A 14,228-nucleotide genomic window follows, 5' to 3' on the forward strand; every position below is an offset into this window, starting at 1 on the left:
AGAAGCCTAGGTACTTGTTTTTATTTTAACAAACAATGTCTCTGCATATTATGTACCAAGCCATTTCAATTCAAAATTGAATGGAGAACTATCCATACTCAACAAAGTTAATTGTCTAAAAAAGACAAACTTGCAAGGAAATTATTGGATTGGATTGTGAAAGCATCATTAGTAGACCAATGTAGAAACTGCAGTGGAGAAGCCTTGAGTGTAGGGCTGAAACTCGAGGACACATTCATAAAGCAGTCAACCTTTACCTTGGGACATGAAAAATGAGTAGAGACAAGCCTGGAACACAAGATTTGGAGCAGGGCGTTCCTGGTAGAGGAAAGGAGAGATCCAAGCATTCTAGGTTCTTTTATCTTGGAATGAAATGATGAACTCTCAAACTGTAAAGTTCTGCTGGGCTCATAGTTTATGGCAAATCTAATGTGAATGTGGATCACCGAGCACATAAAAGCAGACAACTTGTATTAAAAGGAGGAAAAGAGAGCCCAGGAGCAAAAGTATAGGGCAACAATGGATTCTTTATTATGAATCTTAAGGATAATCATTATACCTGAAATTTTGCATTGTGACTTTAGCACATATGTTATATATTTTTATTGTTATAGCAAAAAATGTTTGTATGATAGGACCCTAATTCCTAGGTAGAACAAGTAATCTCAGCTAGAAGACTATCTCAAATGCTCTTCACTACATACATTCTACAGCAGAAATAACATGTTAAAAGACGAATCTATAAAGATAATGCAGTGAATAAGTATGGATCAAGCTTCAATTTACACAAACTAAGAAGTTTAGACTGTTGATCTTGTATTCCAGACAGAGAAAAATAAATTTAAAGAGGAATTTTTTTTGCTTTAAAAAAAAAGAGAATGAATAACAGCTTAAATTGTATTAATCAGTCTCCTACTGAATGTCATCAATATCAAAATAAGGTCTCTCAAGGACATCAGGGGAAAAAAAGAAAGAGTAAAGCAATTAATTTGTCTTTATTCTCATTAAGTTCTTATAATTATATTTTCAGGATTAAGTGCATTTATGTGAGGGTGGTGCAATTTTACTTGGATAGTAAAAGTGACTTTGTGCTGTCTTAAAAAAATTGGACTCTTCATATGAAACATTAAACTCAAAGTTTCCATGAAAATGATTGAGGAAAACAGTCTGCAAAACTGCATATTTTAATGATTCATGAATATTTTATATTTTCTAATACACTAAATTTCATTTACATTTACAAAACAAAGAAAAATAAATAAGTCTGGTGACTTTTTTCTGTTGGGCAGTCTGGGATGGGGAGAGTGGTTGATATAAATAAAGTTTTTCAGTCATGTGATTAATTTAAAGGAACTGCTTGATATTTTTTGTTTGTGAATGAAAGTAAAGTCAATTATTTGAGAACTTCATATCTAACAAGATTCTACCTTACATTTTATTGGAAAGTATTATTTTAGGTGGTTTGGAAGTACACCATCTGAGTTTTGAAACAAGTACAATATACATGAGCAAGATTAAAAACCCAGAGAAATAATGCAAAAGGGAGATGGAAATGCCACTTTCCCTTCTACTGTAACTGGTATTTGAGAATTGGGATTAAATCTGAGGAAAATGTGCTCTCGAGCACAGAAGTCTAGAATATGACCCCCCTGTTTACACAGCTCTTTACATTCCTAGCGGGGAGCAGAACACAACATGTGAGGCAGGAAATGGGCCAGAAGTCGTATATGGTGGAGCTTCCCACAGATGGGAGGAAACAGCAGGTGTGGGGAAAACACCTCACACCCTTGCAAACGTTATGCCATTAAAATTAGAACCTTTAAAATGAGAACGTTCAAAATGTGACTAAAGCTGGTAGAAATAATAGTGTTTACCTTGGTCAGTAGGTTAACATAATTTGCAAAAATGGGAACTGAATGAAAAAAGATTTTTGGAACTGCTCTGTCATCAGAAATGAGAAAGCGGTATTTTTAGTGGTTTTCCTGCCTCCAGTTTTATAAGGTCCACAACCCAACATCAAAAACAGGCAGAGTTATAATTCTAAAATATCCTGTCCCCCTTTCAGATAAATGGCTAACCATCCTCTTCAAGATAAAATCCAAATTCTCCTACATAAAATATTAGTCTCCATAATTTGGTGGTTGATCCATTTCCATGCATTTCTTCTTATACTTCCTTCTATGCACTTTAAGCCCTAGCTATATTGGAGTTCTTTCATTTTTAAAAATGTGTCATGTACATTGTAATTGTCAAGCCTTTGGGTATGCTACCCCTGGAGGGTAGAATGATACTCTGTGGTTTCTTTATTTGGCTGCACTCTATTTTCCTTCTTTCCAAGCTTAGACATCAATTTTGTTTTGAAACAAGTAGGATATAAACAAAGGGAGGGAAGAGAAAGAAGTATTCTTCTTTCCCCAAGTTTTACTTATTCTGCCCGCCTCTGTACTTCTCTGACACTTTATATTCCCACTACTAGTTCATGCGTCATCATGTACTGCAATGCATATTTAGTTGTATCTTCCACTAAAGTTTTATGACAGCAAGGATATGTCTGTCTTGTAGAACATTTAACTTTAGTATTCAGCAGTGTCTGAAATACAGTAGGCTCTAAATAAGTTTGGAATGAATGACTGAGGAAATGCTTACATAAATAAATGAGGGAGGAAATACTTAGAAACTATTGCAGCAGAAAGTTGATTTCATAATTTAACTAGAACAGCATTTTCCAAAAACACTTAATTTTTTATATGTTATGTTTTAGGACAGGGGCATCCATGAATAAATTAAGAACATGGAGATCTGATGGATTGGTAAAAGCTGGAACCTGGCATCAGAGCTGTGCAGAGAAATATGGCAATCTTGTGGGAGGCATACTCACCTCTGGGTTTCCAGAGAACATCTGTGTAGCTGGTAAAATTCACTAGGTAATGAATTCTTGGCTTGGAAGCACCAATCTCTTGTAATGAAGAGTGTTGTTGTCCTTGCACACAGTTTTTACCTAAAATTTTATATAAGATTGAGAAAACAGCTGATTAGCAAGTACTATTGAAATTTTTAACAGGCTTTCAGGGAAATTCTGATGGCAGGTTCCAGGAATCTAGCCATTTTGGGGATGCAACTGCAGATTCCTCAGCTATAGATCAACTGAAGTTGGATGCAGATAATAAAGACAAAACTCATTCAGAGAAGATAAAGGAGAACTTGCAATTAGCAGCACCAGGATACATCGTGGGGCCAGGACTCAAGAGTGAGGCAGAAGTTATTTAACTGAATGAACATGTGCACAAGAGTGTAGAATAAAACGGACAGGAGAAAAAAAAGCTGGTTCTCAAAAATGATCTTGAATGCATATACAAACATATACCTTTAAATCTCATGTACAGAATAGCTGTAACTAGTTAAATGCAACAATAATCCCCAGTGTATTATCACATTTTTATACTCAGCTACATCCATACAACTTCTCTGCCTTTCTTCAACGTTCCTCTCCTCCTTTCCCATTTAATGTTACCTTTCTTGACAATCAATTAAACTAGCTCTTAACGCTATGGATCACTAGTTCTCAATTAGGGTGATTTTGTCCCCTGCCATAGGACAATTGGCAATATCTCAAACATTTTTGTTTATCACACTGGGTTGTTGGTGCTACTGGCACGCAGTGGACACATGTTAGAGAAGCTTCTAAACATTCTACAATGCACGGGACAATGTCACGGTAACAAAAAATTCCCAGATCCAAATTTCAGTATTTCTGACGTTGAGAAACAACGCAGTTGATGATGAAGAATGAACAGCCTAGCAATGATTTTTCTTAGGTTCTAACCCTATCCCCATGGAATAAATGGCCGCATGTTGAAAATAACTTGAGAAGGAAGTAGACTAGTTGGCACTTGAGAACAGGGCTTAATAGTAATTCTTATAAAGCTCCAAACCAATTGAATTATTGAGTTTATCATGAAAATCTCAAAATTCAAAGCTATTGTAAAAGACACTGTAAGTCAGATATTTTTTCCCATACCTTTATTAGTCCATCAAAATGGTGAGTGTCTCTCCAGAGGGAATAGCTAATAATTTTACTAGATAAAAGATTTTGTCATATTATGGCATTATCAAAAGAATAGAGAACAAAGCACAGTGGTAATAAAGCAATAAATTTAGAGGAAAAGCATAAATAAGTACAATAAAAAGAGGATTACATTCATCTTTGTGGATCAAAAATCATCTGCCTGGTGCTGATGTTTGCATTATGCCAGCTGGAATTTCCAGGCAAATTGCTGCATCTTTCACAGATTAAACTAATGCTCCTGACTGAAAGAATGTAGTTTATTGCCAGGCCATATGATGGAGAAATACTTAGGCAGATGGCCTGGCACATTAATCCATAAGCAGCATGCCATAAGGTTAGTCAATGACAGTGATGGAAGACTGTGGTCATTGATAAGGATAATCATAGGAAATGTGAAGGTGAAAAGGATCATGAAGAAGGAATGGGGAAGCCACTGTTCAATTTTTGTTATAAAGCCACTTGATAGATCCATTATAAATGTACTTTATTTTTTTTCAAGTGGCTGAAAGAGACGATGGATTTTACTGCTTATGAACAAACAAGTGAAAAATGAGATATTTGAAATGTTGTAACAATAGAGCCTTGTCATTGCTCCAAGCACCTAACCGGAGTTTGAAACAAAGGGTCATTGTGGGGATCAAGATAAATTATTATTCCTATTATAAATATTACAGTAATTTTATGTGGGATTTTGAATAATTTTAAATTGTCACTTGTAATCCACAGCCATCTTTTTGTTTTTTTAATTCCAAGAGTTTTATTATTATTTGTGTGATCAAAAAATCTTATTTAAAAATTAAAACAACTCAAAAAACACAGAAGTACTAATACATGAAGACAATCACTACTAACTTTTTCTAAAGATCCTATCTATGCCCATAAATGTGATCATGCAATATATGCTGTCTAAACTGTGATTCTCACTTAATAATATATGGAAAAGATGAAAAGTACTAAGGCATATTTAATTAAGTATACTAAAACAAGTTCCATTGAGATATTTTCTATTCTATCAGTGAAGTATGAAATGAGTCTATTTCCTGGGTATAAGAAGAAAAGTATCAGCTTGGAAGATTAACTTCATATGTATGTAGAGCAGCTGGCTCTTTTCTTTCAAAAGAAGGAAGTCTTGAATAAGGCAAAACCCAACGTATATGAACTATTTTCCAATGCTATGTGCACGCTGCATAGTGTCTGAAACGTCGTAGGCACCTGCCTAGTAAGAACATTGTTTCAGCTTTTGATGCAAACCAGTCCACCTCAGAATATAGTGACTTACAACAACAGACATTTACAATTGCTCGCTAGGCGAGGGATTCTTTTCATCTAGGCCAACTTGGCTGGACCTAGGTGTTTCAAACTAGCCTCATGCAATGTCTGGTGATTGGCTCAATGTCAACTAAGCGAAGCGATGACTCTCCCACGTGTGTTCCATTGTCCTTTAGGCTACTTCTGGCTTGTTGATGCAGAGTCCTCCAAAGCAGCACAAGAGCAAGCCCCACGTGCAAGCACTGTCTATGCCTCTGCTTGCGCCACGTTTGCTAAAGGCCTGTGGGCAACTCAGATTCAAGATTCAAGGGATAGCTCTCTAAAGAAAACCATGTAAAAGTAGATATTTTATTCTGAGTGAAGACTCTACCTTTATATACACTTATGTTGCCTTAAATGAGGACACACATTTCTGAGTTAAAAAAAAAATCAGTCAAAATACAAAATCTAGATATAAAATATTGACTCAGTGTAGAGAAGCACTTCCTTGAAATTTACTTCTGATCAACATTATCTTCAGTGAACCCCCTTATTGATTATTTATAGGAAAATTGATGATCAGAGACTGCCAGATTCCATTTCCAAGTAGTAAAGGGGTAAAGAATGTTTCAGAAGGATCAAAATTGGTGGATGCTTTTCCTTGATTAATTTTATTTCATGAGAGCATTGTGTGTTAAATTGATGTAGAAAAATGTGAAATCTGTGACATCTTTTGACCATATACTTCTTTGCAATGACATACATGGATTTCACTTGATCTTATTAAATAGTAGTTGGAAAATTTCTTTCATAGATACAGTTCTATAAACCAACAAAATAAAATAATAAAAACATTTCTTTGTTTCAACTGACATTACTTTGTGCAAGATCCATATAATATCCATGAAATATTTATCACATCTACACATAATGATTTGCTCCTGTACAAGTCATTAAGTAGTAGATGAAAATCAGCTTAGAGTAACAAAGTATTACTGATGAATTAAGGGACATAAAAATGTCAAGCTATAATTGGGAAAAATTTTTTTCAAAAATTAAATTTTCTGAGTGAAACGATACCACAGACAAATTCAAAATCCAGAAGTAGAGCAGGAGGAAATCTGAAATAAAAGTAAATAAACAATATAGAAAACTTTTAACATATGTAATATAAAGAAAATGCCTGTACATTGATAGTAAAAAACAAAAATAACTTAATTAATTAAGACAAACCCAAAACAAAGGAAACAAACCAACAAACAAAATGGAGCAGAATTTTGAGCAAATAGCATGAGCTTTCAAAGAAATTGAAATTCAAAAGGCATAGAAGGAAAGTGGAAGTATAAAAGGAAAGAAGGAAGAAAGGAAGGAAGCAAGGAAGGAAGGAAGGAAGAAAGGAAGGAAGAAAATAATGAAAATTAAAAGATAATTATTAAAAGATGTTCAACTTCACTTGGAGGCATAAAAAGACAAATGAAAACAAATGTAGGAAAATTTTACATTCTTTATTTGGCAAATAATAGAAATATGTTGAAGGAAAATGGGAACTTTCATGTAATCCTGGTGGGATACGAATATAGACCCTAGTTGGGAAAATATGCTGAAAGTATTGATCAAAAATCAAAGATGGATATAAAGCTTGGCTTTTTGCTGGAGTAGTTTGCTGTACGCAAATACTCTCTCCGAAAAAGTAAACTTCAAAAGATAACTTCAAAAGTTATCTCAAAGCAAACAACAACAAAAATCTATATAAAGTGATCAGAGAGCTGCTCAAGCAATAAGTTATACATGCCAAGATTCCAGAAAGGAACAACAATGGGGAAATGAACTAACTTTCTGGAAGTGTATTTTGCCTGGAGACTTCTTCTGAGTCTAAGCAGCACACAAGAGGTTGAGAATCTAGGTCTGGCCCCAGAAGAGAGCTACTTCTGGGGCACAGGAAAACCAGCTGAAATTCTGGTGATCTAATCAGGATGGAGAAGAAAAATTGAGAACATCTCTGGTGGTCGGTCAACATCCAACAGAAAAGGGAGGAGTGGATAACTGAGCCTGACACACGGCCAATTCTCCCCTCAAGGAATTTGCTGAAATCTGCAGCTGTCTAGGAGAGAAATGGTAAGGTGAAAGCATACAAAACAGCAAAGTAGAGACTCTGATAGTCTCACTATGCTAAGAAGTTAAGAGATTAACATTCAGGACATGCCAGAAGGAAAGACCATGATGAATAAACTAAGATTCTTGGTTGGAAGCCCTAGAGTCTTAGGCTCTGAGAAGAGGGAAAAAACAGAATTAGACTAGGCCTTACCAAATCTGCTACCCATCCTCAACTGTTTCTGTTCTTTTTTGATTTAAAGTGGTCAGTTACCTTTCCATCTCTCTAGCAAAGGGTGAGCTCTTGCTGGAGGATGGTCACATTGTCTAAAACCTCTACCAGTTTTTCTTCAAAAATAAGTATTTGGCATGCCAAGAGACAGAACATATGACAAACACTAAGAGAAAAAATAGACAACAGAGAACCCAGATACAGGCAGGAAAAAAATTTTGTAAATAATTATGATCATGGGGAAAGAGTCCAAGATGATAGTGTAGGAAGACCCTGAACTCACATCCTCACACAGGCACACTGAATCTATACCTACATATAGAGCAATTCCTCCTGAAGAACTGAGGGGTGATTGAATAGCTTCTGCACAACAAATGATAGGAGGACTGCATAGAGATGGGTAAGAGATACAGAGACATGGTATCCACGGAAACCTCACCTCCAAGGTGTTGACCTGCATCAGAGAGGGATACCATTGAAGGGCTTGTGCACAGGCTTGCCCACCTTGGGGCACAGCAAAATAGCAGCAGTTTAAAGAGAACCTAGACTATTTGGGAAGGAAACACATTTACTAACCCAAAAGCATCTTCCAAATGGGTGAGGAACTGCTGGAACTCTGTCCAGGGCTGGAGGCGCAAGCAAGTGACATTTTTTCTGTTCCTCTTCCACCTTGATAGCATGTGTGGGAGCATGGTCCAGACGTTGTAGTCAGCTGCTAAGGCTACCCCAGTGCACCCAAGACATCTGGCCCACATCAGCTCCAGCTATCCTCCCAAGGCAGCCACTGTGCAGAGTGCCTCAGCTCCCATCCCCCCCACCACCTGCCTGTACCTGCCCCAGCTCCAGTCATCCCACCAAGATGGCCACAGTGCAGAGTGCCCTGGGACGCCTCCAGCCTGCGCCTGTTCCAGCTGTCCTGCCAAGGTGGCCCTGGTGTGGCATGCTCCAGGAAGCCCCTGGCTTACACCTGCTCCAGCTCCAGCCATCTCACCAGGGAAGCCCCAGTGTGGCATGCCCCAGGACCCCCTGACTCACACCCACTCCAGCTCCAGCCATCCCATGAGGACAGCCGTGACATGGCACACCCTGGGACCCCCTGACCTGCATCTGCCCCAGCTCCAGCCATCCTGCCAGGGTGGCTCTGGCATGGTGTACCTCTGGACTCCCCCTGCCCTTTCCTGCTCCAGCCCCAGCCAGCCTACCAAAGCAACCCAGCACACACAGTCCACATAGGGGACTACACAAGCCCAAGCCCACTCCTTCAAGACAGGGAGAAGTAGCTATTTTGCCTAATTCCTAGAAACAAACACAGAAATTCAAACAAAATGAGGAGACAAAGGAATATGTTACAAACAAAAGAACAAGATAAAACCCCAGAAAAAACCCTAATGAAACAGAGATAAGCAGTTTTCCTGATAAAGAGTTCAAAATAACGATCATAAAGATGCTCAGTGAACTCAAGAGAAGAATAGAGGAACACAGTGAGAACTTCAGCAAAAAAGAAAATATAAGAAAGAATCAGTCAGAGCTGAAGAACACAATACTTGAAATGAACAATACATTAGAAGGAATCAACAGCAGATTAAATGATACAGAAGAACAAATCAGTGATGTGGAAGACAGGGTAGTGGAAATCACCCAATCAGAACAGAAAAAAGAATTTTTGAAAAACGAATAGTTTAAGGGTCCTCTGGGACAGCATCAAGTGTACTAACATTCACATTATAGGTGTACCAGATGGAGAAGAGAGATAGAAAGGGGCAGAAAACTTATTTGAAGAAATAATGGCTGAAAACTTCCCTAACCTGGCAAAGGAAAGACATCCAGGTCTAGGGAAGTACAGAGTCCCAAATAAGACGAACGCAAAGAGATGTATACCAAGACATTTTATAATCAAAATGACAAAAGTTAAGATTAAAGAGAGAATCTTAAAGGTAGTAAAAGAAAAACAACAAGTCACATGCAAGAATACTCTTATAAGACTATCAGCTGATTTTTCAGCAGAAATTTTGCAGGCCAGAAGGGAGTGGCATGGTATACTTAAAGTACTGAAAGGAAAAAACTTATAACCAAGAATACTCTATCCAGCAAGGTTATCATTCAGAATTGAGGGAGAGAGAAAAAGTTATCCAGACAAGCAACAACTAAAGGAGTTCATAATCGCTAAAACTGGCCTTACAAGAAACTTTACAGGGTCTAATTTAAGCCAAAAAAAAAGGCCATAACTAGTAGTAAGAAAATATATGAAAGAAAAAATTTTCCACTGGTAAAGGCAAATGTATAATAAAGGCAACAGATCAGCCACTTGAAAAGCTAGTATGAAGGTTAAAAGACAAAAGTAGTGGGCTGGCCTGGTGGTGTAGTGGTTGAGTTTGTGCATTCTGCTTCAGTGGCCCAGGGTTCGTGGGTTTGGATCCCAGGTGCAGACCTACACACTGCTCATCAAGCCATGCTGTGATGGTGTCCCATATACAAAAAATAGAGGAAGATTGGCACAGATGTTAGCTCAATCTTCCTCACCAAAAAAAAGAGAAAAAAGTAGTAAGATCAACTATAACTACAATAAGTAGTTAAGGGATACACAAAATAAAAAGATGTAAAATATGACATCAAAAACATAAAACATTGGAGGGGAGTAAAAATGTAGTGCTGTTAGAACGTGTTCAAACTTAAGTGACTATCACCTTAAAATAGACTGCTATATATATAAACCTCACAGTAACCACAAACCAAAAACCTACAATAGATACACAAAAAATAAAGAGAAAGGAACCCAAACCTAATACTAAAGAAAACTATCAAACCACAAAGGAAGAGACCAAGAGAAGAAGAAAGGAACAAAGAACTACAAAACAACCAGAAAACAATTAACAAAACGTCAATAAGTACATAGCCATCAATATTACTTTAAATGTAAACGGAATAAATGCTCCAATCAAAAGACATATAGTGGCTGAATGGATTTTAAAAAGACCCATATATATGCTGCATACAAGAGACACACTTCCGATCTAAAGACACACAGAGACTGAAAGTGAAGGGATGGAAAAAGATACTCCGTGCAAATGGAAACAAAAAGAAAGTTAAGGTAACAATACTCATATGAGACAAATAGACTTTATACCAAAGACTGTAATGAAAAAAAAGAAGAGCATTACATATTGATAAAGGGGTCAATCCAAGACAAGGAGGTAACATTCATAAAAATTCATGTACCCAACACAGGAGCACCTAAATATATAAACTAAATATTAACAGATGTAAAGGGAGAAATTGATGATAACGCAATAATAGTAGGGGACTTTAACACCCCACTTACATAATAGATAGATCATCCAGAAACATTGGCTTTAAGTGACATTAGACCAGATAGACTTAATAGATATATACAGAACATTCCATCTAAAAACTGAAGAATACCTACTCTTTTCAAGTGCACATGGAACATTCTCCAGGATAGATCATATGTCAGGCCACAAAACAAGTCTCAGTAAATTTAAGAGGACTGAAATCATATCAAGCATCTTTTCTGACCACAAGGAGATGGAACCAGAAATCAATTACCAGAGTAAAACTGGAAAAAACAGAAACATGTGAAGACTAAAATCATACTACTAAATACCCAATGGGTCAATGAAGAAATCCAAGAGGAAATCAAAAAATACCTTGAGACAAATGAAAATGGAAACACAACTTTCTAAAATCTATGGAATGCAGCAAAAGGAGTTCTACAAGGGAAGTTTATAGCAATACAGTCCTTCCTCAAGAAACAAGAAAAATCTCAAATAAACAATCTAACGTTACAACTAAAGGAACTGGAAAAAGAAGAACAAACAAAACCTTATGTTAGTAGAAAGAAGGAAATAAGAAAGATCAGAGTGGAAATAAATAAAATAGATATTAAAAAATAATAGAAATGTAAATGAAAGTAAGAACAGGTTCTTTGAAAAGATAAGCAAAATCAATGAACATTTAGCCAAACTCATTAAAAAGAGAGAGAGAGAGCGCCTAAATAAATAAAATCAGAAATGAAAGAGAAGTTACAACTGAGACCACAGAAATACAAAGGATCATAAGGGACTACTATGAACAATTTTATATGCCAACAAATTGGAAAACCTAGATGAAATGGATAAAGTCCTAGAAACAGACAACCTTTCAAGACCGAATCATGAAAAAATAGAAAATCAGAATAGATCAATTACAAGTACTAAAACTGAATCAGTAGTTTAAAAAATTCCCCCAAAACAAAAGTCCAGGCCCAGATGGCTTCACAAGTGAATTCTACCAAACATCTAAAGAAGAATTAATAGCTATCCTTCTCAATTTATTCCAAAAAATTGAAGAGGAAGGAAAACACTCAAACTCATTTTATAAGGCCAGCATTACCCTGATACCAAAACCAGACGAAGATACCACAAAAAAAAGAAAATTACAGGCCAACATCCCTGACGAACATAGATGCAAAAATCTTCAACAAATATTAGCAAACCGAATTCAACAATACCGTTAAAGGATCATACACCACAATCAAGTGGGATTTATTCCAGGGATGAGAGGATGGTTTAAGATCCTCAAATCAATCAACATGATACACCACATTAACAAAATGAAGAATAAAAATGATATGAGCATCTCAAAAGAACCAAAAAAAATCTTTTGACAAAATTTAGCATCCATTTATGACAAAAACTCTGAACAGAGTAGGTGTAGAAGGAAAGTACCTCAACATAATAAGGGCCATATGTAACAAACCCACAGCTAACATCATACCCAACAGTGAAAAACTGAAAGCTATTCCTCTAAGATCAGGAACAGGACGTGGATGCCCACTCCCACTATTTTTATTCAAGATAGTATTGCCAGTCTTAGTCACAGCAATTAGGCAAGAAAAAGAAATAAAGGCCTCTAAATTGTAAATAAAGAAGTGAAACTGTCAGTATTTACAGATGACATGATTCTATACATAGAAAACCCTAAAGAATCCACAAAAAAAATTTAGAATGAATAAATGAATTCAGTAAAGTTGCAGAATACAAAATTAATATACAGAAATTGGTTGCATTTCTATACACTAGTAACAAGCTATCAGAAAGAAAAATGAAGAAAACAATCCCATTTACAATTGCATCAAAAAGAATAAAATACCTAGGAATAAATGGAATCAAGAAGGTGAAATATCTGTAGTCTAAGAACTATAAGACATTAATGAAAGAAATTGAAGATGACACAAATAAATTGAAAGATATACTGTGGTCATGGATTGGAAGAATTAATGTTGTTAAAATGTCCATAGTACTCAAAACAATCTACAGATTCAATGCAATTCCCTTCAAAATACCAATTGAATTTTCACAGAATTAGAACACAGAATTTTGTATGTAACCACAAAAGACCCCAAATAGCAAAAGCAATCTTGAGAAGAAAGAACAAAGCTAGATGTATCACGCTTCCTGATTGCAAACTATCCTACAAAGCTATAGTAAACGAAACAGCATGGGACTGGCACAAAAACAGACACATAGATCAACAGAATAGAATAGAGAGCCTAGAGATAAACCCACATGTATATGGTCAATTAATCTATGACAAAGGAGGCAAAAATATACAATGGGGAGAAAATAGTCTCTTCAATAAATGGTGTTGGGAAAACTGGACAGCTACACGCAAAAGAATGAAACTGGAGCACTACTTAAACCATATACAAAAAATAAAAATTCAAAATGGGTGAAGGACTTGAATGTAAGACCTGAAACCATAAAACTCCTGGAAGAAAACATTGGCATTCAACTCTGTGTTATTGGTCTTAGCAATATTTTTTTGGACCCGTCTCCTCAGGCAATTGAAACAAATGCAGTAATAAATAAATAAGATTACATCAAACTGAAAAGTTTTTGCACAGTGAAAGAAATCATCAACAAAATGAAAAGGCAACCTACTGAATGGAAGAAGATATTTATAATTATACATCCAATAAGGGGTTAATATCCAAAATATATGAAGAACTTACACAATTTAATATCAAAACAACAAACAACCCAATTAAAAAATGGGCAGAGGACTTGAATAGATATTTTTCCAAAGAAGACATACAGATGGTTAAAAGGTACATGAAAAGATGCTCAAAATCACTAACAGTCAAGGAAATGTAAATCAAAACAACAATGAGATACCACCTCACACTTGTCAGAATGGCTATTATCAAAAAGACAAAAAATAACAAGTGTTAGAGACGATGTGAAGAAAAGAGAATCCTCGTACATTGTTGGTAGAATGTAAGTTGGTGCAGCCACTAAGGAAAAGACATGGAGGTTCCTCAAAACACTTAAAAATAGAACTACCATATGATACAGCAATTCTACTTTTGAATATTTTTCTGAAGAAAACAAAAACATGAATTTGAAGAGATATATGCACCCCTATGTTCATTGCAGCATTATTTACAGTAGCCAAGATATGGAAGCAACATATGTGTCCAGTGATATATGAATGGATAAAGAATATGTAAGATATATATATAATATATACATATATAATATAATATATGTATATTCCTATATGGATATTATTCATAAAAAAGAATGAAATCTT

General features: G+C 35.9%; 1 long non-coding RNA gene across 1 annotated transcript in view; it reads right to left on the reverse strand.

Moving 5' to 3' along the window:
- Window positions 1-1,271: 1,271 nt before the first annotated feature.
- Window positions 1,272-14,228, reverse strand: part of LOC147912663 (uncharacterized) — a 44,377-nt gene continuing 31,420 nt past the window's right edge. The window contains exon 3 of the long non-coding RNA XR_015549757.1: window positions 1,272-2,998. This is a non-coding gene — a long non-coding RNA (uncharacterized LOC147912663). The remainder of the gene's footprint in view (window positions 2,999-14,228) is intronic.

This window comes from Ceratotherium simum, chromosome 34 (genome assembly GCF_057802395.1).
Source record: "Ceratotherium simum simum isolate JZ-2026a chromosome 34, ASM5780239v1, whole genome shotgun sequence".
Lineage (NCBI taxonomy): Eukaryota > Metazoa > Chordata > Mammalia > Perissodactyla > Rhinocerotidae > Ceratotherium > Ceratotherium simum.